Genomic DNA, 25,043 nt, shown 5'->3' with positions numbered 1-25,043 from the left:
ATAAGTACCAAATATTCAGATTATGTATCAATCAGGTTGTAGAGATGCTGGGCGCAATAATGGTTTATGCCAAAATGTTTCATATTCATGGATTCTGCAAAGAATACTTATGATTTTCAAACATGGCAAGGGCTGATGTATTGTTGAACAATGAATTAGGGAGAATGTGAGTTTCTGCATTAGTGAAATATTATTCCCCTCCAGAATATTGAACTATGAGTCATGAGATGTTTATGTGATGGCAGCTGTGCTGTTTGAATGGAGGCAGTGGCAAAAACAGGAATTTGGATTCTTTAAGCCTGAGAGAGAGAGAGAGTGTGTGCGTTTGTTTGTGTGTGCGTTTGATTGTGTGTACATTCGTTTGTGTGTGTGTGTGGCCATTTCAGAATTGAAATTTACCCCAGTGATCTAATAAAACTGACATTAACCCATGAAGTGTCTGATAATTTTGAGTAGGACTTGGCTTTACTCTGTTACTACAGAAAAATGTGTTTTACTGATAGCAAGAGGCAAGGGCCGATTATTTTGGAAATATGAGAGAGATTGTTGCAACAGTGAGAATGTGAAAAGGATGAATGGATATCTTTTGTCATTTCCAATCTTCCTATTGTTTTTTGCTTTAATTTCAAATGGTTTAAAGTTTATTTATTAGAGTCCCAAGTAGGCTTACGTTGACACTGCAATAAAATTACTATGAAAATCCCCTAGTCATCATACTCCGGCGCCTGTTCAGGTACACTGAAGGAGAATTTAGCATGGCTAATGCACCTAACCAGCACGTCTTTCGGACTGTGGGAGGAAACTGGAGCACCCAGAGGAAACCCATGCCGACACGGGGAGAACGTGCAAACTCCACACAGACAGTCGCCCAAGGCTGGAATTGAACCCAGGTTCCTAGTGATGTGAGGCAGCAGTGCGAGCCACTGTGCTGCCCCCAATAATAAATATTATTAATAAATATTAAAAATTTTCAGCCCTTAAAAATTCTTGCTTATCCAACTAATTCAGTGGGCAAATACACTGCAATGATTCCAAACTATGCAGATGCAAATGAGTTCAGATTTGAGGTCAATGTCATGCTGTGTTTTCGAATCTCAGTGGTGGAGGTTACAACGTGAAAATCATCTGGGGTAACCTCTCCTGTTCATTAATCGGTGCTTGCCGTTCCAGATGTTCTTGATTGGCAATGAATGAATTGTGTTGAATGTGAAGCACAGAAAATAGACCATTTGGCCAAACTAGACCATGCCGAGCTTGTACCCCACATGATTGGGTTTCTGGAGTCAGTGAGTGACATTTACACCTACACTGATGCCCATAATTAATGAATGCTCAATTGGTGAGGGACTCTGGTCTTGGGTGACTGTGTGGAGTCTGCACATTCTTCTCATGTCAGCGTGGGTTTCCTCCGGATGGCTCGGTTTCCTCCCATACTCCAAAAATGTGCAGGTTAGGTGGATTGGCCATGCTAAATTGCCCTTAGGATTTTTTTTTTATTCATTCGTGGGACATGAGCATCGCTGGCTGGCCAGCATTTATTGCCCATCCCTAGTTGTCCTTGAGAAGGTGGTGGTAAGCTGCCTTCTTGAATCGCTGCAGTCCATGTGCTGTGGGTTGACCCACAATGCCGTTAAGGAGGGAATTCCAGGATTTGTGACCCAGCGACTGTGAAGGAACGGCGATATATTTCCAAGTCCGGGTGGTGAGTGGCTTGGAGGGGAACTTGCAGGTGGTGGTGTTCCCATTTATCTGCTGCCCTTATCCTTCTAGATGGAAGTGTTTGTGGGTTTGGAAGGTGCTGTCTAAGGATCTTTGATGAATTGCTGCAGTGCATCTCGTAGATAGTACGCACTGCTGCTACTGAGCGTCGGTGGTGGAGGGGTTGAATGTTTGTAGATGTGGTGCCAATCAAGCGGGCTACTTTGTCCTGGATGGTGTCAAGCTTCTTGAATGTTGTTGGAGCTGAACCCATCCAGGCAAGTGGGGAGTATTCCAGCACACTCCTGACTTGTGCCTTGTAGATGGTGGAGTGGCGTTGGTGGTAACTCAGGAGGTGAGTTACTCACTGCAGTATTCCTAGCCTCTGACCTACTCTTGTAGCCACTGTGTTTGTGTGGTGAATCCAGTTGGGTTTCGAGTCGATGGTAACCCCAAGGATGTTAACAGTGATGTTAACACGACTGAATGTCAATGATGTGTGGGTTTATGGGCATTAGTGGGGTAAATACGAGGGGTTACGGGAATAGGATGCTCTATCGGTGGGGGGGGGTCGGTGCGGACTCAGTGGCCCAAAGGCTTCCTTCAGCAATATAAGTATCCTATGATTCTGCTATACACAAGAAGAACGCACTCCCTTTAAGTAAGGAGAGTGAAAGGAGAAAATTGGAAAGGTTGAAATGTGTCTCAATTATTTTTATACCAACTGAATTTCTTTAAATAATTGAGATTAACTGCAGTGAAAGGGGTTCGGTGATTTGTAATGGCCAAGAGTTCCGTAGGGATTTGTGTTCTTCCACCTTTAATTAAATAGTGAGTTAATTAAATTGTGCACCGAGGAGAGCATTTAATTACTGATAAGTATCTGTAATAATTTTAGGAATTGTCTGCAGTGCAATACTTCCTCAGTTACCAATAGCACCTGGTAGTTAAAAAAGACAAGTCATCAACTTGTGATCACTAATGATTTAGCTAACAATACAGGGATTTAATATAATATTTATTCTTTGATAAATAAGAAGAATTTAAGATGCACAAATTAGTTGGTCTGGACTGTTTATATTCTGTGTGAATGCTCTGCATGTACTGATTAATAGTGAATACTTCTTCACAGTAGGTTCTTAAACACAAATTCCAATGTGATAATGGAACAAAAATGGGTAACAGGGTCATTTGAGGCCTCAGGGGTGGTCACCCTACCCTTTTGCAAGTCACCCCAGGGCAGATAGGAGTCCCACGCTCAGCGTTACCAGTCGTGGCCAGTGGCAGAACCAACAGATTTTCAGAGGTGATGACAGAAGAGCTGGAATCCTGAGGGCCAGCTGCTTTTCATAGGCAGAGGATCCTTTGGGAAAAGGACGTGTGATTCCTTTAAGCAGGCACAAGGAAGGATGGGAAAAAATCTCATGTATTCTCTTTCCTAGTCATAGTGTTCGTTGAAAGTGAAAATGGGAGGCCCTTACAAGCAACTGAAGAGGAACATAGAACAGTACATCTCAGGAACAGGCCCTTCAGCCCACAATGTTGTACCGAACATGATGTCATATTAAAATAATCCCTTCTGCCTGCCCTTGGTCTATATTCCTCTATTCCTTGCATATTCATGTGCTTATCTAAAAGCCCCTTAAATACAAAGGAAAGTGCAAGATCACAAACGTGGAGCAATGAGCAGGTGGCCTGCCCTTGGGCAGATCAGTAACAAAAAAAGAAACAAAACTAGTACAATGAATGATTTTTCTTTCATTGTTTACTTCTTACTAGTAGTCATAAAATGGATAATTTTGTTTTATGTTGTTTTAGTGCGTTGTTAAAGCAATTGAATGTTAAAATCAAAATGGGGAACTGGTCTCTTCTATATGTTACTCAAATCTTTCTACTTGATTTGCCTACATAGAATCATCATAGAATCATAGAAACCCTACAGTGCAGAAAGAGGCCATTCGGCCCATCGAGTCTGCACCGACCACAATCCCACCCAGGCCCTACCCCCATAGCCCTATATATTTTACCCGCTAGTCCCTCTAATCTACGCATCCCAGGACACTAAGGGGCAATTTTAGCATGGCCAATCAACCTAACCCGCACATCTTTGGACTGTGGGAGGAAACCGGAGCACCCGGAGGAAACCCACGCAAACACGAGGAGAATGTGCAAACTCCACACAGACAGTGATCCAAGCCGGGAATCGAACCCAGGTCCCTGGAGCTGTGAAGCAGCAGTGCTAACCACTGTGCTACCGTGCCGCCCATCATGTATACCAATTTATGCTTAATAGATTTCTTTAGTAATTCCAAGTGGGATAAGCACAACAGTTCTTTCAAGAATCTAGCACAGGTATGATGAGCTGAATGGATTGCTTCTGTGTTCTATGACTCATTGTCTAAACCATAGTCTGACAATGTTTATTCTGCTAAATCAATGATATCAGATGAAGATTGTAAATTGAATACAGTGCAATAGGACAACAGGAACAGGAGTTGGCAATTTAACTCTTTCAGCCTGTTCTGCCAATATTCCATCAATTTTACCTCCATTGTTCATCCTTTCCTTTCCTTCACATGAACCATCTCTACCTCTGCTCTTCCTTTCCTCAATTTCTCTGTCTCCATTTCTGGGGATAGACTATTAACCAATGTTCATGATAAGACCACTGTCTCCCACAGCCATCTTGATTGTGCTTTTCCTACTCCATGTCTTGGAAGGATTCTGTTCCACTTTCCAAGTTACTCATTGCACCTGTAATAATGATGCCATCTTTCATCTTCACTCCTTCTGATATGTCTCCCTTTTTCCTCAATCAGGGATTCCTTTTCACCATGTTGCACGGGGCTCTTGACCATGTCCATTTAATTTCCCCCCTTTCTGTTCTCTCATTTCCCTTCTTTCTCCCAGAAAGGCAGAAGGTTTCCCCTTGTCCTTAATCTCTCTGCCAGGCTTCACCATCAACAGATCATGCTATGCAATTTCCATTACCTCTGGCAGGATGCAGGATGTCACAACTAAATGCATCATCTTCTCCCCAAAGGGACAGTTTTCAGTTTCCTCGTTGACACTGGTCCACTCCTCAATGTGCCATTTTACCTTCTCTCTTCCTGCTGTCCAGGACCTCAAACACCCCTTCCAGATGAAATAGTGATTTACCTCTAATTCTTTCAGTATAATAGTCTCCTTTACACTGTGACACCAAATGGGATTAGCTGACTTTTATTCACTCCATCACCATGATCCCTAGCTTCCAGTCATCTGTCATTTTGCAGTGGCATGGTGGTTAGCACTGCTGCCTCACAGCGCCAGGGATCCTGGTTCGATTCCCGGCTTGGGCCACTGTCAGTGAGGAGTCTGCACGTTCTCCCCATGTCTGCATGAGTTTCCTCTCGGTGCTCCGGTTTCCTCCCACAAGTCCAAAAGATGTGCTGGTTATGCACATTTGACCATGCTAAATTCTCCCCCAGCGTACCCTAATAGGCGCCGGAGTGTGGCAACTAGGGGATTTTCACAGTAACTTCATTGCAGTGTTAATGTAAGCCTACTTGTGACACTAATAAACTGCTTCAGGTCATTGGATGATGAAATGAATTAACTTAGCGAAGTCTTGGAACATGCGTGAGATCTGTTGCCTGCACATTATTCACGTTAGACTTCAAATTGTGTAGTGCAGATGTGTGGGTAAGTCTGTTGCTTTCTGCGAGCAGGAGGTTTTATCCAAATGTCATATTTCATGTTGGAATTCACCAGTGTGTGCTCGGCTGATAGGTGATTGGGAATTTACTGGAGAAATACAAAGTTGGAATTAGTGTAGTATATTGTGAGATCTGAGCATTTTATTTTTGTCCACTCTGCTGCCCATTTTGTTGTGGAGGTGTTCTTTGGTAGCACGGTGGTACAATGGTTAGCACTGCTGCCTCACAGTGCCAGGGACCTAGGTTCAATTCCTGGCTTGGGTCACTGTATGGAGTTTGCGCATTCTCCCCGTGTGTGCCTTAGTTTCCTCCGGGTGCTCCCGTTTCCTCCCATAGTCCAAAGAAGTACAGGTTAGGTGGATTGGCCATGTTAAATTCCCCATTAGTGACCCAAGATGTATAGATTAGCTGGGGTTAAATATGTGGGGTTACCAGGAGAGGGTGGGGGGAGGGCCTGAGTCAGATACTGCGTTAGAGGGTCCGTGCCGACTTGATGGGCCAAATGGCCTCTTCAACTCGAGGGATTCTATATTCTTGAGAAAAATCATTGGCTCATCATGTCTTGTTACAATTTCGGAGCTCATTTTTGAATAGACCAATCAGAACTTGTGTAACATCTTGAACAGACAGGACAGATGAAGAATTATTTTACAGACATATATAAAATTGTCTTTCATAGTTTTGGGCTATTATGGAAAGTTAATTCATTTAATACTTACATTTCAATTAATGTATAACAATTAATAGTTTTAGAGAAATAATGTACCTGAATCTGACATCAGTCCAAACAATTGAGGTGGTGATTAAAGGAACAAATTGTGACTAAGGGCACTGAATACTTCGATGAAATATTTTAATAATAGATTCTTGGCTTCACAAGGAAATAAAGGATGGGGGTTTGATCTCATTGTAAGAAACAGATGAAAACTAGTCTGTAATAGTTTAATAAATTGAACTGGATAATGGACTCACTATTTGATTTCCTGCTTTGTATTCTAAAATCTACTTGTGTATAAACATGCCTCTCAGTTGTCACCATCAAAACCTATTTTTAAAATTCCTTTTAAGGGTGATGTATTTAGCACTGCTGCCTCACATTGCTAGGGACCCAGGTTCAATTCCAGCCTCGGGTGACTGTCTATGTGGAGTCTGCATATTCTCCCTGTGTCTGCGTGAGTTTCCTCTGGCTGCTGCGGTATCCTCCCACAGTCCAAAGATGTGCGGGTTAGGTTGATTGGCCATGCTAAATTGCCCCTTAGTGTCAGGGGGATTAGCAGCGTAAATACATGGGGCTACGGGGATAGGGTCTGGGTGGGATTGTTGTTGGTGCAGGCCCGATGGGGTGAATAGCCTCCTTCTGTCCTGTAGGGATTCTAAGTTGTTTTCATGAAACCAAATCGTTACAATTTTTGGGAGGAAACGATACTAGTAGAAGACTGTTAGGTTGATATTGCCTGCATGTTATTGATAATAAATGCATTTGGATGGAATTCTTTTGCCACTATTTACAAGTGCAGCTGTCAGCTAGTTACTTGAATTCAGTCTCAATCCAAAAGAAAACAGCTAATTTCATTAACCAGTTTGGCTCTGCTATAAATTTGACAGAAGCAATGACCTATTTATCATGATCCCACAAAATTCCACCCTTGCATATCATTTTTGCCATGATGCCGAATGACAGTGATATATCTCAATGCGATTTGTATCATTACTTTGTGTTAGTTTACAAATGGGGAAGAAAGATTTGTCATACATGTCTTTACCAAGACCTCAGTGCACATTTCCCTGAGCTCATAGCTCCCCCACACTGAAAGAACAAAGAACAAAGAAAATTACAGCACATGAACTGGCCCTTCGGCCCTCCAAGCCTGCACCGACCATGGTACCCTTCTGAGGACCATATCCCTCTATTCCCATCCTATTCATGTATTTGTCAAGACGCCCCTTAAAAGTCACTACCGTATCCACTTCCACTACTTCTCCGGGCAACAAGTTCCAGGCACAAAGTCTTCCTCAGTAACATATCTTGCTGCACTTAGCTCTTCCAGAATCTTCCTTTTCAAAAGAAATGGCGGTAAAGAAACTGGAAGATTATGCAGGTTATACCTTCCACATATTTTAAGCACTTTCAGCAATATTTTAGAACCCTTAAACTGCAGAAGGAGGCCATTCAGCATATTGCCATAGGGCAGCATGGTGGCACAGTGGTTAGCACTGCTGCCTCACAGCACCAGGGACCCAAGTTCAATTCCGGCCTCGGGTGACTGTCCGTGTGAATTTTGCATGTTCTCCATGTGTCTGTGTGGGTTTCCTCCAGGTGCTCCGGTTTCCTCCCACACTCTCAAAGTTGTGCGGATTAGGTGGATTGGCCATGCTTAATTGCCCCTTGGAGTCCAAAGGTGTGAAGGTTAGGTTGAATGGCCATGGTAAATTGCCCCTTAGTGACAGGGGGACTAGCAGGGTAAATATGTTGGGTTATGGTGATGGGGCCTGGATGGGATTGTTGTTGGTGCAGGCTCGATGGGCTGAATGGCCTCTTTCTGCACTGTAAGGATTCTATGATTCTATGACTCTCTGACAGAGCATCTTACCCAGGCCCACCTTCCTCCTATTGTGGATTTACCATGGTTAATCCACAATCCACTTAACCTTCACACATCTTGGGACACAAAGGGGCAATTTTAGCATGGCCAATCCATCTAACCTGCATATCCTTGCACTGCAGGAGGAAACTGGAACACCTGGAGGAAACCCACACAGACACGGGGAGAACGTGCAAACTCCCACACAGTTACCCAAGGCCAGAATCGAACCTGGGTCCCTGGCGCTTAAGACAGCAGTGCTAACCACTGTGCCATCCATTTTTAGTAGATTTTAGTCAAATCTACTAACTAGTTATAGTTACCAGAGTTAGAAGATACGGCATCATACTTTGATGTGATGTCCTACGTTAAGTGAATAATTGGATAACTAAAAGTGGTTTTAATTATAAAGACACTTACTTAACATAAATGAACTTTAATTGGCGGGTAGGGGATAGAGCTGGAATGACTGCCCACAATTTACAGGTGTAGTCCTAAATGTTGACCTGAATTTGAACTGTTTAAATTCATTTGGAGCTTAATTGTTGGAAGTCTAATTTGGGTAGCGTTTTTGCAGTTGCATTTGGTGTGCGTGTGTGAGTATTTTCTTTAGGTTCAGTCATTAGCATGTTCAAAATGTCATCTCTCTACACAATTTCCAAGCTGTTTTACTATAAATGCAAACCTTAATTGCACAACACCCACACATTCTTAATGTGCCACCGTTAACCACGCTGTTGCCTTTGCAATAAATCTCTAGTTGTCAAGTGGTCACCTCGATTCAGTCAAAGGAACAGCTAATTTTGGTCATTAATTTCACTTTATTACTGTTTTGCTGTTTCGAATCACTTTAATGAGCAAAAACGTATCACCTACAAGAACATAATACTCATGCTTTTCAGTTCCTCCATTTTGTATTTCGGTTTAGCATTTGGGAGACTGAAATAATAATTATTCTTGCTGTATTTTCTTTTGTGTGTGTTGCTCTCCAGAAATGGTCTAAATACAAAGTTCCATTTGGGCTAACTAAATCCAGCCTTAGTAGGAACAAGGGGATAGATAACCCCAAAAAGACCAAAACCCATCTAGTTCAGCTTCTACCTAGTGATTGATTGCAGCCATAAATCTCTTTCAGCTAAACTACAACTGGCCCAAAATTATTAAATTAGTTGCTTGGCATCAAAGAACTGATCATATGAAACAGTAGAGTCCCTTCCTACCTCAGGGTCAGAAAGTCTGGTCAAGACTTGTTGGCCATGGAAGGAGTATTCATGAGGTGGTTCAATAGACTTGACCAGCCCGGGAATCCTGTTGCTACCTCCCCTCTATTCTACAAAGGAAAAAGAGGGTGGAATTTTCCTGTCCCACCCACCATAGGAATCGTAGCGGGTGGGACAGGACCATGCAAAGGTCCGTTGAACTCGGGCAGGAATGTCTGGTCTGGGGTGAGCACAGCCAGAAAATCGCGCCCAGAATCTGTGAACATAGGTTTAAAAAAAGGTGGGGGGGTCTTGGCGGGGGGGTGGGGGGGGGGGGGTGGTGGTGGTTGGTGGGCGATGGTGAAGGAGCAGCTTTATAAAACTGTGCTTCCAGTACAGATGCTATCATGTTGAGTAGATCGAGGGTCAAGACCATAGAGGATCATCCATTTATTTCAAATTAATTACAGGACAGAAACTTGTGTAAAATCATTGACTTCCATGGAGGAATTTCCAATATATGCTCCCAGTCTGCAAAGCTCCAAGTTAGGAAAGTGTATTTGTAAAATGTATTTTGAACTCTTTGTTACCACAACGTGAGTACCTGTTCAAGTTACGTCATTCTTGCATGTTTGTAGAACTGTTAGAATTACTGATTTAACAGATCTTACCATTAGAGCAGTGAAACTTCATATATGGAATTATAACATGTACATCTATACTTTATTAAGGTTGATATTTCATAGAAATCATAGAAACACTACAGTGCAGAAGAAGGCCATTCGGCTGCCCCGAAAACAATCCCACCCAGGCCCTATCCCTGTAACCCCACATATTTACCCTGCTAATCCCTCTAACCTACGCATTCCGGGACACTAAGTGGCAACTTAGCATGGCCAATGCACCTAACCCACGTATTTTTGGACTGTGGGAGGAAACTGGGGCACCCGGAGGAATAGTTTTCATAAAACTATTCTGTTTTGCGTAGATAGGGACTGAACTTTCCTGTGGGCTCAGGAAAAGCCTGACCTGCACACTTGCACAGTTCACAAACTGCACACCCGACCCTTGTGTTCACATGCCATTTCTGTCCTTTCACACTGGCACCAGGTTCACGGTGTATTTTGCAAGTGCATGGGGAGTGGAGTACTAAAGCAGGCCAGATCCATAGACCTCACTACTTCTCACCCCCATGTTGGCCCTTGCCCCTTCAAATCACCCATGCATCTTCCATGGCCACTCAGATCATCCATGCCACCGCTATGCTTCCCATGTATCTTTCTTAGCCACTCACCCAGAATGCATTATCCTTGCACTATTAATGGAAATATTTTACATTCCCTGGGAAAATATAAGCTGATCAACATCTTATATAAGACTCCATGTCATTCATCTGAGAAAAATGCATTTGCCATGTGAAAAGAAACTGTAATACTTGTGATTCCAAGTAAAATCCCTTGCAATCTCAATAAACCAGAAACCACATCAAAAAAACAATCTTATTTATAGCTTCTTGAAACAGTCATTCATTTTCAGATGAACGGAGTAGCTGATGTGTTGCAACTCATTAGCACTTGAAACTCAGCCAAGCATTGGTAATAGCCTCAGCTGTCCAAGCAATAGACACTCTCTGGGAAGAATATCATTCTAAAAACAGACGCTGGAATTCTACTGCCTCGCCCATCACGGAATCAGAGAGGGCGAGGGGCAGACAACGGAAATGTCCATTGACCTCAGGCAGGAATTTGCGAGAACGTAAAATCCCACTCAGACTGTCTGTCAATCAATATAAGGCAGTTAGATTTTTATAAGTGTCAAAACAAGTTTCTTTAAAAACTAGAGCCCTTTAAATCACAGTAGAAAAAATGACAGCACAGACTGACATTATTTTGTGGCATTTTCACTGCTTTATGGTGATTTCTCCATTGCCAAAGCACTATAATGCATGTGCAAAAAATACACCAGGCCGTTCAATGTAAGGGTAAAATTACCTTTGAAAGGACAGATCCCTATGATGAATCAATGCATTAAAACCCATCTATGTTACAATACAATACATAATAAATATATTTGAAGATGTGAAACGCTTTACACTGACTTTTCAGAATGTTCCAGACTCCTCAGTTGCATTTCCTTCATGAATTCTCAAACCAGGGGTGCTTTTATTAAACTTCCAAAACCCACATTGTCAATTGAAAATAGTGAGTGGGAGGAAATCTGATTTAAAATACAAACTCTGACTTCAGTGGAGGGGGGAGTTTGGAGGGGTTAAAATCATTGAATGCAGTGGTGCTCCCCTGTGAATTAAATAAGCACAGTTCCCTGGTAAGTTACTGTGAAGATGTTTCAGTGCAGTTCCCACACTTTCAGATGGGCAAGCTGACCAAGGGACAAGAAGGTGAGAACTCTGATAACCACAAGATGGTAGCCATAACAACCAAGTATGGATGTTTGGATTGTGTAGCCATGTAGGCATACCTTATTAATAATAATCATTATAATTAGTCAAGCATATGGAGGCTACAGCTGGTTATCTATATTCACCTGACATAAATTAAGTAATCAGAACTATTAGTTGTAATTGGATATCAACGACTTCAGAACAAGTGCACACTTGTGATTGGTACATGTGAACTACTTGTAAGGTAAGTAAAGGTATAATTGCTTGTGCCATCTATCACTCAGCAAGTCTGTACGCCACCTTGTGGGAGGCAGACTTCTTTGCTCCAGCTTGAATAAAGGTCAATTTAAAACTCAAAGCTTCGTCTTGTCTGTTGGGGATACATTGTACGGATTTTGCTGGATAAGAACAAAGAACAATACAGCACAGGAACAGGCCCTTCGGCCCTCCAAGCCCGCGCTGCTCCCTGGTCCAAACTAGACCATTCTTTTGTATCCCTCCATTTCCACTCCGTTCATATGGCTGTCTAGATCAGTCTTAAACGTTCCCAATGTGTCCGCCTCCACCACCTTGCCTGGCAGCGCATTCCAGGCCCCCACCACCCTCTGTGTAAAATATGTCCGTCTGATATCTGTGTTAAACCTCCCCCCCTTCACCTTGAACCTATGACCCCTCGTTGACGTCACCACCGACCTGGGGAAAAGCTTCCCACCGTTCACCCTATCTATGCCTTTCATAATTTTATACACCTCTATTAAGTCTCCCCTCATCCTCCATCTTTCCAGGGAGAACAACCCCAGTTTACCCAATCTCTCCTCATAACTAAGCCCCTCCATACCAGGTAACATCCTGGTAAACCTCCTCTGTACTCTCTCCAAAGCCTCCACGTCCTTCTGGCAGTGTGGCGACCAGAACTGGACGCAGTATTCCAGATGCGGCCGAAGCAACGTTCTATACACCTGCAACATCAGACCCCAACTTTTATACTCTATGCCCCGTCCTATAAAGGCAAGCATGCCATATGCCTTCTTCACCAACTTCTCCACCTGTGACGTCACTTTCAAGGATCTGTGGACTTGCACACCCAGGTCCCTCTGCGTATCTACACCCTTTATGGTTCTGCCATTTATCATATAGCTCCTCCCTACATTATTTCTACCAAAATGCATCACTTCGCATTTATCAGGATTGAACTCCATCTGCCATTTCTTTGCCCAAATTTCCAGCCTATCTATATCCTTCTGTAGCCTCTGACAATGCTCCTCACTATCTGCAAGTCCTGCCAATTTTGTGTCGTCCGCAAACTTACTGATCACCCCAGTTACACCTTCTTCCAGATCGTTTATATAAATCACAAACAGCAGAGGTCCCAATACAGAGCCCTGCGGAACACCACTAGTCACAGGCCTCCAGCTGGAAAAAGACCCTTCCACTATCACCCTCTGTCTTCTGTGACCAAGCCAGTTCTCCACCCATCTAGCCACCTCCCCCTTTATCCCATGAGATCCAACCTTTTTCACCAGCCTACCATGAGGGACTTTGTCAAATGCTTTACTAAAGTCCATATAGACGACATCCACGGCCCTTCCCTCGTCAACCATTTTGGTCACTTCCTCAAAAAACTCCACCAGGTTAGTGAGGCATGACCTCCCTCTCACAAAACCATGCTGACTATCGTTAATGAGTGAAATTCCATATCGGGGGGTGGTGGGGGGCGGGGATACATTTTTCACACTAGGCATTCCTGACCTGCATGAAGATGAGAGAAAAATGTAGAGGGAAATCAGATTTCCTCCAAAGAAATATTCAATTGTAGCCATTCCTACGAACATGCATATGAAATAGGAGTAGATGACTCAGCCCTTTGAACCTGCTACACTATTTTACAAGATGATGACTTATATGATTGTGCACCCAAAGCGTGTCTCTGCACCCAGAGGAACATTTAGCCTGTGGTGTACAAATTAATTCTTGCACTGTTCCTGACCCCATTTCAAAGGACTTGTTTTTAACACAATTTGAGATGAACATTACCGCGGCATGGTAGCACAGTGGTTAGCACTGCTGCTTCACAGCTCCAGGGTCCCGGGTTCGATTCCCGGCTCGGGTCACTGTCTGTGTGGAGTTTGCACATTCTCCTCGTGTTTTGCGTGGGTTTCCTCCGGGTGCTCCGGTTTCCTCCCACAGTCCAAAGATGTGCGGGTTAGGTTGATTGGCCAGGTTAAAAATTGCCCCTGAGATGCGTAGGTTAGAGGGATTAGCGGGTAAATATGTGGGGGGTAGGGCCTGGGTGGGATTGTGGTCGGTGCAGACTCGATGGGCCGAATGGCCTCCTTCTGCACTGTAGGGTTTCTATGATTTCAATGACTTCCCTTTTCTTTGTCAGAGTCATTTAAGTTAACCATATTCATGATTTTGAAGCTACAACCTCACCACTTGAAGGAAGAAACAACATGAATGAATATTCTTCCAACACCGCATTATGTTTCACACCACTTGATTTCAACTAACTTAAATGTATTTTTAAGATTCAGATTGGCAAAAAAAAGGTTGAACCCCATTTTTTTATACAATGGTATGGGTAATCAGTAAATGTAAGAATGACTTCTTCCCATTATTCAGTAAGTGTATCCAGTGATCAGGTGAACTGTAAAATCTGGCAAGCTCCTTGTCACCCATCTGCCTGTTCCTCCTACCTTCAGTTTCCTATAGTAGGGCTTGGAGACCTGAATCAGTGAAGTTCCGCATTCTTCCATGACTTTGATGCCATGCTCTATTGTTACCTCAGCACTGATATCATTGTTATCCTTGAAATTAGCACTGCTGCCTCACAGCACCAGGGACCCGGGTTCGATTCCCAGCTTGGGTGACTGTCTGTGCAGAGCCTGCATGCTCTCCTTGTGTTTGCGTGGGTTTCCTCCGGGTGCTCTGGTTTCCTCCCACAGTCTGAAAGACATGCTAGTTGGCTGTATTGGCTATGCTAAATTCTCCCTCAGTGTACCCCAACAGGTGCTGGAGTGTGGCGACTAGGGGATATTCACAGTAACTTCATTGCAGTGTTAATGTAAGCCTACTTGTGATACTAATAAATAAACTTTAAAAATGTAATGTACGGATTTAAGAAAATCGTCTGAGACAAAAGTGAGAGAGCACCAAGCACTGTCCTTTCCTTAACACAGGAGGTGATGGCCTAATGTTATCAAGACTATTAATCCAGAACCTCAGCTAACGCTCTGGGGACCTGGGTTTGGATTCCACCACGACAGATGGTGAAATTTGAACTCAATAAAAAAATACCTGGCATTAAGAATCTGATGATGACCATGAAACCATTGTCAATTGTCAGAAAAACTCATCTGGTTCGCTAATGTCCTTTAGGGAAGGAAACCTACCGTCCTTACCTGGTCTGGCCGACATGTGATTCCAGAGCCACAGCAATGTGGTTGACTCTCAACTGCCCTCTGAAATGGCAGACTTTCAAGGGCAACCATGGCTGAGCAATAAATGCTGGGCAACCAGTGACACCCATGTCCCAGGAAAGACTTACAAAAAACTGCTTATCTGGAACCTGCTGCTGAGACATGCATGCTCAACTTCAACCTTCACCTGAATTACTTAACTCGCTTTGAATGGGATTTATACCAATGGCTATTTCAATGTCTATATAAGTCTTTGGGCCATAGTGGAAACTCATCCACATGGAGATTTGGGGGCAAAGTCCAATACCTGGCAGTCAAAATAATAATAGAAGTGAATGGTGTTCACCATTATTCATGCTTAAATGATAGACCAACATCAGCCAGGGGACAGATGCATGGCTGAATGTCAATAAGCAAAGATTGTTGTTCGAATTGTACCACCTCTTTATTAGCTTTGCAAAAACAACATCGTGCTGCCTGCTTCATTGTTGAAATGTTACGAATGCTGTCAAGTTGCTGTATTTATGTGGGTATTAACTAAATTCACTCAAATTTAAGTCCTGTCATTGCAAGCATAAGCACTGTGTTAAAGACACAATTGTTAATTACTGCAAGTCAATCTCCCTGGCACTGAAAATAAAATAATAAAAGTGTGAAATCTCATTCCTTCAAATATTAATTGTTGGAGCTTTTTTTAAAATTGCCAAATTTTAAACTTAATAAAATGTTTTCCTTACTTTTCTTTCACATCTCTTATAATCTCAATGCAATCTTTCCTTCCCTCTGTTTATCTTTCTGTATCTAAATTAACATTAAATTCACCCATTCTAATTTCAAGAGCCTTCTCCACCGTTCCCTAGTTTATTTCCCAATCCTTTAGTGTGTTTGGTTCGGGAGGTACAAATTTGCATGACTTGTTCAGTCAGCTTCCAGATGCTGAGCATCCACCATTGCTCTGTTAAATGACAGGCAACCATATTCCACACAAACATAACCTAACCCTTCACAAGCAAATGTATCCATCAGCAAGATGTCCCTGTGTTAATGGTCACAACCAACCGAGAAACAGTTTGAGAATACAAAAAGGAATGTGTGTGTGTGTAAATTGCCCGGTGATGTGGTGAATGGCATTGAGCGCTGGAGAGGATCTTTGTACAGATAATGCACTCAATATTTTTCATTAATCATTAACACAGTGGTAGGATTCACTTCAAACAAAACCTCTGTGGGTTCAGGAAAAAAAGCTGTCTCATCCAACCTCAAAGCTGATACCTAAGCCTTCAACTCCATTTCCTTTCTGATTGTGAGAGTTAATTTATTTTTTTTAAAAAGGCCAATGAATACCTAACTGCGTTATCAAATGCTTTTGGATTAGGCTTGAAATGAATCACGTTCGCCATATCATAAATAAAAGTCTCCTGTCAACTGAAGCAATGGCCCTTATCTGAAATCATCCATCAATATGAGCCTCACTGAGTCGAGCATAATTGTTAAAAAAGCCAGAGTCAATAAATATTTCTGCACTTTTCCCGTGGGAATATATAGCAAAAAAGAGATGCAGGTTATGATGCCCCATGAACTGAGGAGGACACTAAGTCACTATAGGATAAACCCATCATTCTCTTTGTGGCTTTCAGGATCACTGGCCAGAAGGAATAATGGACAGGTCCAATTGTGTGAATGTTTAAAGTCACAACCCCTCCATCATTTACCTGGAATTTTGTGTGAGGCGCACTTTGTTCGAGCATTGAACTGAATTGTATTTATGTTTGGGCCCCAGTTTTTGACATATCTATAATATGAGGACCATCGTCAATGCACTGATACATATTTGATGGCAGATTTCCTTCTGCTCCCAGTGGAGGCAGACAAGCCTCTGTCTGGCCACAGATTAAAGAAGCCCTGGTGTGTGGAATTAGATACAAGGCTACATTTAGGGTGGCATGGTGGCACAGTGGTTAACACTGCTGCCGGACAGTGCCAGGGTCCCAGGTTCAATTCCGGTCTCGGGTCACTGTGTGTGTGTGGAGTTTGCACATTCTCCCCATGTCTGCGTGGGTTTCCTCCGGGTGCTCCGGTTTCCTCCCACAGTCCAAAGATGTGCGAGTTAGGTTGATTGGCCCTGCTAAATTGACCATAGTGTCAGGGGGACTAGCAGGGTAAATGCGTGGGGTTGCAGGAATAGGGCTTGAGTGGGATTGTGGTCGGTACAGATGGGCCAAATGGTCTCCTCCTGTACTGTAGGGATTCTATTCTATGATTTTTCTATCCTGAATGTGCCAGCTGGAGGAACTCTGTGATAGAGTGCAACATTAAGGAGCTTTAGAGACTCTGAAAAGTATATAGGGCCATGGGTAAGCATGTTTTTTCTTTGGTATTATCTGAAGAATAAATTTTAATTATATTTTGTTCTTTTTGAAACTTCCTTTTAAGGTTTTAATTTTTCAAGTTGTAAGGACCAGAAAGCTTTTTAAAATTAGTTTTGTATTTTTAAATTTTACGAATGCGGACTTGGTCTTGAACTCTCTTGAGCCTCGATTATTCTCCTGCTTTGTAAATAGGATGAGGAAACCCACCATAAGGATGGCAACTTGTAGGGTTTAGATCTGAGAGGGCCAGGCGTCAGACTGTAATAGCCCAAAACATGCTAGGGTAGTTTGGCCCAGCTGAAATGAGTGGATGAAAGGAATGTGATAGAATACTCTCCACTTGCCCAGATGAGTGCAGCTCCAACAACTCTCAAGAAGCTGACAGCTTCCAGGACAAAGCAACTCGCTTGATTGCTACCCCTTCCACAAACATTCACTCCCTCCACCACTGACGAACAGTGGTAGCAGTCTATATAACCTACAGATACACGGCAGGAAATAACCAAGGTTCCTTAAGCAGCACCTTCTAAACCCACAACCACTATCATCGCCAATAGCTGCAGCTACCTGGGTACACCACCACCTGGAAGTTCCTCTCCAAGTCAGTCCCCGTCCTGACTTGGAAATATATCACTGTTCCTTCACTGTCGCTGGGTCAAAATCCTGGAACTCCCTCCCTAACAGCACTGTGGGTGTACCTACACTTCAGAAACCGCAGAGGTTGAAGAAGGCAGCTCACCATCACCTTCTGAAGGGCAACAAGGGATGGGTAATAAATTCTGGTCTAGCCAGTGACTTCTCATACCCTGTAAATGAACTTTTAAAAAATGTTGCCATCAGACCAAGTTTTGGTTCCGGAGCATGAGGAAACATAAAGGTTGTCATTATTAAAGATCATGCCATGGAATCATAGAATCCCTACAGTGCAGAAGGAGGCCATTCAGCCCATCGAGTCTACACCACCCCAGGCTTGATTCCCATATCCCCACATATTTATCCCCTGACAGTAGGGTCAATTGAGCATGGCAAATCAACCTGACCCGCACATCTTTGGACTGTGGGAGGAAACCAGGGCACATGGAGGAAACCCGCTCAGACACGGGGAGACTGTGCAAACTCCACACAGGCAGTGAACCAAGGCCAGAATTGAACCCGGGTCCCTGGCGCTGTGAGGCAGCAGTGCTAACCGCTGTGCCACCCCATGCACTTAAGGTGACACAACCAAGCATCACACCTACTGATCTGTAGGAGATTGGATTTCGGGTTTAGTGATATGACTGAAAGCTGTATCCATCCCATCCCCCAAACTGTCCAATGCAGAGGAGATGATAGACCCCAGCACTTCCCACACCTTGATAACGGCTTTTGTAAAAAAAGAACAATTACATTTAGTGGTGATCTCTTTTAGACATTATAATAAAAAATGCACGAATCTCAAGCATCTTGAATAGGTCCACTCATATCAAAACTGGAGGGCAGACTTGCCCTGCACGGGAACAACATTCGATATATAAGTGTGAGAAGCATCAGAGAAATATGCCGCAGTCCAAATATTTGGGCCGTAAAATTTGCTTGCATGGTGATCGTGGTTTCTGTGCTTTTTGCCGTTTGGATTCCAAAGCAGTGTGTGCATACACATCCCTGGAGCAGTCTGTGCCAGATGCCATTTTGGCGAGGCTGTTTGCTCATTAGCTTGAAGGTCAAGGGGAAGGGTTTGCTGCTGCTTTGCTTTTATCACTACTAGGGGCATTCAAACTCATGGTACTGCTGACAGGAATACTGCTCCCAGCTTGGGAAGCCAATTCTGCTTGAGTACTTGTTACAGTTGGTGAAATTCTGAGAGGAAATCAATCATGCGACAATAAAGCGGATTATTAGATATGATCCGTGGATTTTGAGCGAGGTTGGCGCAGAGTGTTAAGAATTGTAACTGATGGTAGTTGGTAACTGAAGTGTACCGACAATAAGTCTGACTCAGCAAACCATCCTAACTGTATGGCTGAATAAGTAAAGCCAACATGATCAATTGAGTACATTGTGATTGGTTGAAGAAAATACACAACAGCATTTAAACAGCACAGTATAAAGCTGAACATTGTTAAAATCTGGATTGCAACCTGGATTGATCACTGGACAGTAAGAAGTCTCACAACACCAGGTTAAAGCCCAACAGACTTATTTGGTAGCACAAGCTTTCGGAGTGTCGCTCCTTCTTCAGGTGAGTGGGAGTTGTGTTCACAAAAAGGGCATATATAGACACAAACTCAATTTACAAGATAATGGTTGGAATGCGAGTCTTTACAGGTAATCAAGTCTTAAAGGTACAGACAATGTGAGTGGAGTGAGGGTTAAGCACAGGTTAAAGAGGTGTGTATTGTCTCCAGCCAGGACAGTTAGTGAGATTTTGCAAGCCCAGGCAAGTCGTGGGGGTTACAGATAGTGTGACATGAACCCAAGATCCTGGTCGAGGCCGTCCTCATGTGTGCGGAACTTGGCTATCAGTTTCTGCTCAGCGATTCTGCGTTGTGTGTTGTGAAGGACGCCTTGGAGAACGCTTACCCAAAGATCAGAGGCTGAATGCCCGTGACTACTGAAGTGTTCCTCGACAGGAAGAGAACACTCCTGCCTGGTGATTGTCGAGCAATGTTCATTTATCCACTGTAGTAGCGTCTGCATAGTCTCCCCAATGTACCATGCCTCGGGACATCCTTTCCTGCAGCGTATCAGGTAGACAATGTTGGTCGAGTCGCAAGAGTACCCGGTGGATAGTATTCTCACATGAGATGATGGCATCCGTGTCGATGATCCGGCACGTCTTGCAGAGGTTACTGTGGCAGGGTTGTGTGGTGTCGTGGTCACTGTTCTCCTGAAGTCTGGGTAGTTTGCTGCGGACAGTGGTCTGTTTGAAGTTGTGCGGTTGTTTGAAGGCAAGAAGTGGGGGTGTGGGGATGGCCTTGGCGAGGTGTTCGTCTTCATCAATGACATATTGAAGGCTCTGGAGAAGATGTCGTAGCTTCTCTGCTGCGGAGAAGTACTGGATGACGAAGGGTACTCTGTCCGCCGTGTCCTGTGTTTGTCTTCTGAGGAGGTTGGTGGGATTTTTCGCTGTGGCGCGTCGGAACTGTCGATCGATGAGTCAAGCGCCATATCCTGTTCTTATAAGGGCATCTTTCAGTGTCTGGAGGTGTCCGTTGCGATCCTCCTCATCTGAGCAGATCCTGTGTATACGGAGAGCTTGTCCGTAGGGGATGGCTTCTTTGGAAGCTGGAGAAGTGGAGCATCTTGAGGTTATCTGTGGGCTTGCGGTACAGTGAAGTGCTGAGGTGACTGTCCTTGATGGAGATGCTGTGTCCAAGAATGCAACCGATTCCGGAGATAGTCCATGGTGAGTCTGATGGTGGGATGGAACATGTTGATGTCATCATATAGTTGTTTCAGTGATTGTTCACCATGTGTCCGAAGGAAGAAGATGTCATCGATGTATCTAGTGTATAGCATTGGTTGAAGGTCCTGTGTGGTGAAGAGGTCTTGTTCGAACCTGTGCATGAAGATGTTGGCATATTGAGGTGCGAATTTGGTCTCCATGGCTGTTACGTGTGTTGGATCCAGGATTTTGGCCTTGTTTACTTATCAGAGTGATTTGTGAATCTCAGACTGGAGTCAGGCGAGAGCTGCTTTAATTATTAAGGAAATTAATTTAAGTCACTGAAATTTAGTTATTGTGAGAGGTGAGATTTGTTTCCCCCTCTGTATTCAAAGTAATTGTCTCCCCCCCCCCAAATACCCTCTTTGTCATCAACACTACTTGTCCCATTTTGTAAGTTAGGCTAATACATGTGCTCGTATTCACACAGCCAGTATTGGTGCTGCTCTCCTGACGGCTTGATAGATATGTTAACCCAATGGGTGGCGCGTTGGCACAGTGGTTAGCGTTGCTGCCTCACAGCGCCATGGACCTGGGTTCGATTCCCGGCTTGGGGTCATTGTTTGTGCGGAGTCTGCATGTTCTCCATGTATCTGCGTGGGTTTCCTCCGGGTGCACCGGGTTTCCTCCCACAGTCCGAAAGACGTGCTGGTTAGGTGCATTGGCCAATTCTCCCTCAGTGTACCTGAACAGCCGCCAGAGTGTGGCAACTAGGAGATGTTCAGAGTAACTTCACTGCAGTGTTAATGTAAGCCTACTTGTGACACTAATAGAATAAACTATAAACTTTAAAATGTAGGAAGGAATCAGCAGTGAGTTCCCCTCTTTGACCAGGACTGTAAAAGCAGTGTTTGTGAAGCTCTCTTTCTGGCAGCTGCATGTGAACTTTATTAATAACCCCAAAGCAATAACTTTGGTGATTTACAGGCGCTGAAAGCATGCAAGTTCCTTTGAATGCTGAATGTACCCCCCGCCACACCCAGCTTCCCTTGGAGTACTGCTTATGCATTGCGCTGTTCTGACATCATGCCACCCTGGATGTATTTCTTGATGTGGGGCTATGATTCTGGTGTATGGACCTGATAATGATATGCTAATGTATTCCATTGAGGTTGCCAGTGGTGGGAAATGCAGCCCCCTGCTGACGGGGGGAGGCGAGGGAACAATCACTTCCTACTTTTATGTCAACGTGAAACGCGACTTTGGCCTTGTGATATTTTCCATTCTTGTGCAGGTTAGGTTAATTGGCCACGCTAAATTGCCCCTTGGTGTCAGGGTAAATGCATGACGCTATGGGAATAGGGCCTGGGAGGGTTGTTGTCGGTGCAGGCACGGTGGGCCGAATGGTCTCTTTCTGCACTGTAGGGATTCTCTGATTCTCCAGAATAATACAATACGGAAGGAGGTCATTCAGTCCTTTGTGCCCGTTCTGGCTCCTTGGAAGAGCTTTCCATAGAAACCGTAGAGTGCAGAAGGAGGCCATTCGGCCCATCGAATCTGCACCGATCACAATCCCACCCAGGCCCTACCCCCATATCCCTACATATTTACCCGCTAATCCCTCTAAGCTACACATCTCAGGACACTAAGGGGCAATTTTAGCATGGCCAATCAACCTAACCCGCACATCTTTCCAGTTAGTCCCAATCCCCTCCTCAACCAACCTAACCCTTCAAGTGTTCATCCTTTGAGTATTTGTCTAATTGCATTTTGAAAATTACCATTGAACAATCTCCCACCTTTCTCCCCCCCACCCCCCTCCCCCTTTCAGGCAGTATATTCCAGACCTGAACAACTCGCTGCATAGTTCTTTTTCTTTCATGCCACCTCTGGCTCTTTTGGTAATGATATTAAATCTGTGTGCTCTGCTTGCCAACCATTCTGCCACTGAGGATAGCTTCTCCTTACTTAATCTAACAAGATTCCTCTTGATTTGCAACATCTCTCAAATCCCTTTATAACCTTGAGAACACCCCCAGCTTCTCCACACTACTGACATCCCTCATCCCTGGTTCCATTTTGGTAAGTCCCCTCCAGACCTTCTCGGACGCCTTCCCAAAGTGCGGTGCCCAAAAGTGGCCGCAATACTCCAGCTGGGACCCCTCTTGCGGGTTATAAAATTTCAGCACAACTTCCTTAATTTTGTACTCGGTGACTCAATTGATGAAGCTAAGGATCCCACATGCCTTTTCAAAAGCCTTCTCAGCTTCATCGGCCACCATCCAAGGCTATAAAGCACCATTAAAATAATATAATTCAGTTTATGTTCCCTCTCCTCATATCTTCAGAGTGCATCACTTTCCTGCATTAAATGGAATCTGTCATGTGTCAGCTTATTTTATCAGCCTGTCTCTACCCTCTAATAAGGATTTGTTACTATCCTCACTGTTCACTACATTTCCAAGATTTGTGTCATCTGCAAACTCTGAAGTTGTATCATGTCCCAAGTCCTGATCATTTAATATATTTCAAAAAGAGGACCGATACCAACAGTGACCTCTGGGGGCATGGGAGGAAGGAGGGGGGAGTGGGGGAAGGGGTGGGTGGGCACCACTGGATAAGAATGACTGGAACGCCGGCATCTCCACATTAAGAATGACTCACCACTACTCTCTGCTTTCTGTCTGTTAGCTGTCTGTGTACCCAGATAATCACTGCCCCTCTAGCCCGCTGAGCTCAATAAATCCATGATGTTGTACTATAGCAGATGCCTTTTGAAAATCCAGATACAGACCATCGACCACACTGCCTTCATCAATGCTGGCCAGGATCTGACTGGCAGATTATTGTCCTCCAGAGGTACTTGGTTGCTCGTGCAAGCCTTTTGATGCCTGCTTCTGTCACACTCTGTTTTGCAGTGTTGGGAAACCAAGATGGGATAAAGTTTTTACAAAGTGGCAAGATTAAAGGGTTGAAATAAATTTTTAATGATGCAAGTCGGATTATTTGAAAATGTCTCCTGATATTCTCTACTCTGCAGATGCCAACATTTTATGTCAGTGTTTGAACTCAGTACAAAGAGTCTGGGTGGGAAGCCATTTTATATATATATAGTCAGCATAAGCAACCCCAAAGCTGGCATAAAAAATGTTCAGTGGTCAGAGAAAAGATGTTATGCACTTAAAGTTCAGAAGGTCTATTCAGTACAAGACAATGTATTTTGCTGCTGCTATTCTTTATTTTTTGTTTGAATGTCAGCTTTTGATCAGTGATATACTCATGCCTCTGAGGAAGAAGGCCCCATTCTAAGTAAACAGCACACTGTTCCAGATGAATCTTTAGGTGCAGTACTGTGGGAGTGCTGAGGTGACAGAGGTGGCTTCTCTGAGAGGTGCCATTAAGGCTAAGCATTTGTCTACCTGGCCAAGGCCAGATAAGTGTCAGATTTTCTTCCCTACCTGTTTAACCACAAAATGATAACCGCATGATTATCATTACTGATGCTAACTTTTGATTTCAGCTTTATTTGTTAGCTGCCATTTGTTAATCAGCTGCCATGGTTGGACTTAAACTCATAGTGCTGGATCTTTAGGGCAGCAAAATAACTGGGTTATGTGGGTTTCCTTCTGGTCCTCCAGTTTCCTCCCACAGTCCAAAGATGGCCAGGTTAGGTGGATTGGCCATGCTAAATTGCCCTTTCGTGCCAGAGAGATTAGCAGGGTAAATACCTGGAGTTGCAGGGATAGGGCCTGGGTGGGATTGTTGTCGGTGCAGGCTAGAGGGGCTGAATGGCCTCTTTCTGCGCTGTAGGGATTCTAAGATTCTATACAAACTGCACCACTGTTCCCAATGTTGTGGTTTCCTGCAAATCAATTTTAAACGATTGTAACATATTTTCGATATCATAAGAACTTGAAAGGTGCCCTTTTAGCCCTGCAGTTTAACAGATTTTTGAACAAGAATGGAATGGGTTTATTTAGGGAATACTGAAACTGAACAAGATGTTCAATCAGCTTCGCAAGCACCTGCAGTGGGAGGAAATTTACTGTTTGATAAAAATTAGCTGGTCAGAGGTGCGTTTTGATTGTGATTTTTTTTTTTCTGGTGTCGGCACATTGTTTCTTGCAGCTGTATCTGAGACAGTCCAGCTGTCAGATTTCCCCACAGGCAATGCCACTCTCCGGTTGATCTGTCAGGCTGTTTGCTTGAGCAGGATGATGAGAGTGTTTGTGGCTAGTCTTCCCTCCCCAGCAGAGACTCGAGCCAGTGTGAGCATCAGTGTCACTTAAAATTCAAAATTCAAATGTGGCTCA

General features: G+C 43.8%; 1 protein-coding gene across 3 annotated transcripts in view; it reads left to right on the top strand.

Moving 5' to 3' along the window:
• LOC144479268 (copine-8) overlaps positions 1 to 25,043 on the top strand; it is a 652,766-nt gene that overhangs the window by 299,023 nt on the left and 328,700 nt on the right. The window lies entirely within an intron of this gene.

Source organism: Mustelus asterias, chromosome 25, assembly GCF_964213995.1.
Source record: "Mustelus asterias chromosome 25, sMusAst1.hap1.1, whole genome shotgun sequence".
Classification (NCBI taxonomy): Eukaryota; Metazoa; Chordata; class Chondrichthyes; order Carcharhiniformes; family Triakidae; genus Mustelus; species Mustelus asterias.
This window is presented reverse-complemented; position numbering and strand designations above follow the sequence as displayed.